This window comes from Azolla caroliniana, unplaced genomic scaffold, assembly GCF_043228905.1.
Source record: "Azolla caroliniana isolate FFs.n. ecotype wild unplaced genomic scaffold, voAzoCaro1.0.p SCAF_10, whole genome shotgun sequence".
Taxonomy (NCBI): Eukaryota; Viridiplantae; Streptophyta; class Polypodiopsida; order Salviniales; family Salviniaceae; genus Azolla; species Azolla caroliniana.
Window position 1 is genome coordinate 19,333,490 of NW_028230445.1, and position 1,575 is coordinate 19,335,064.

Here is a 1,575-nt window from a genome sequence, read left to right on the forward strand (position 1 = left end):
AAGTGGAAATTACCAGGCGCCTAGGTGGCTGTTTCCACTGATGGCTCCCAATATTGTACATGGGTTGTAATTATTTATGTATATCTGAAGCAAAAGTGGGTTAGTATAGTCATGTTACCCGGATAATGTTGCTAGAAAAGAGTTAGTTGGGGGATGTAGAGTAGGGGTAAAATGGGGTTTATTTCAGTTTTGTTGTTGTTGTTTGATAGTTTTGGAGTTGTTCCTCCAAGTTAAGTATGTTGATCCCACTGTGGATTCAAGTAAACTCTGTTGTATTCTATTTGCTAACTACTCCGAAGTAGTGTTTTTTTGGAAATAAATAGATAAATAAGTATTGCATAGTATAAATGAAAGAACAAGTGACACGTAATTACATATGTGGCATACTTATTAAGGCAAAGTTTATTTGTTGTTAGCGAAAGTATAATTCAAATATCACAATAATGGTCCACACTTCATATTTCAAATGAAATAGCGAAAATCCAATCGATTCACCACACACAATTAATGGATGTATACTATACACATGAGTATAAGAAGGTGTCTAGGAGACCAAGTGTTATAATTATTACGGCTTCAGCTTTCATTGATTAATTAATTTCAAAAAGTTTATTTGATGAAGTATTCCCTTACATAATAAGAACTATATGCCTAGATGTTAGGCATCATGCCACATGCCTAAACATCAAACATTCGTCAACTATCCACATGCATAGAAAGATACATTGGTATAAGGTTGGAACTTATAAAAAAGACACTTTTATTCACATTCATTCTCTTGTGGTATTCCTATACGACGAAGAATAACATACATTTCTTTATTAAAGAAGTAATGTATATCACGTTAACAGTAATCATGAGAGACTCTTTGTCTAGTATGCATTTTTTAAGTCATATATAGTTTCTTTACACTTAAAAGGAGATCTTATAATCTTCAATTATCTATTTTCTAGTCACCCTTTTCCATATGCAATTTCTTCAAGCAAAGCCTTGACTTCTTGCAAGGATGAACCTGAGGTTTTACTATATTTTAACAATTCGATCCGAGATTCTTCTTTCTCACTGCTTGTAATTTTGATCTTAATTTCTCATTCTAGCCTATCTTTGAACTTAAAAAACATGTTGAATGTTTTGGAAAAAAAAACATGTTGAAGGCTACAACATCAATAACTCCATATATATATAAAATCTCTCTTTTTGTTTTTGGGTAAAAGCACACAATTATATTAAGTGTATGTAAAATCTCTCTCTCTCTCTCTCACACACACACAATATTTCTGCACTTGCGTAATCAATATAATCAGAAGATACATGGAAGGATATTGAACCATATTTCATACATTCAGTTTGAGCTATTTCTGCACCATTCGATCAACCTGGACGACAAATACAAATTCTCTTCACACATTTGCAATTTTCAATCTCTTGGAATATGGATGTACAAATTTATACAAATGATTTCTTTTTTCTGGTCCCCAAGGTATCTCCTGAAGGGGTAATAACCGCTTTTGAAGGAGCAAATAATATGTATCATTTGTATTCTATGTAATATTATTGTTCATGCTCAAAAGAAAA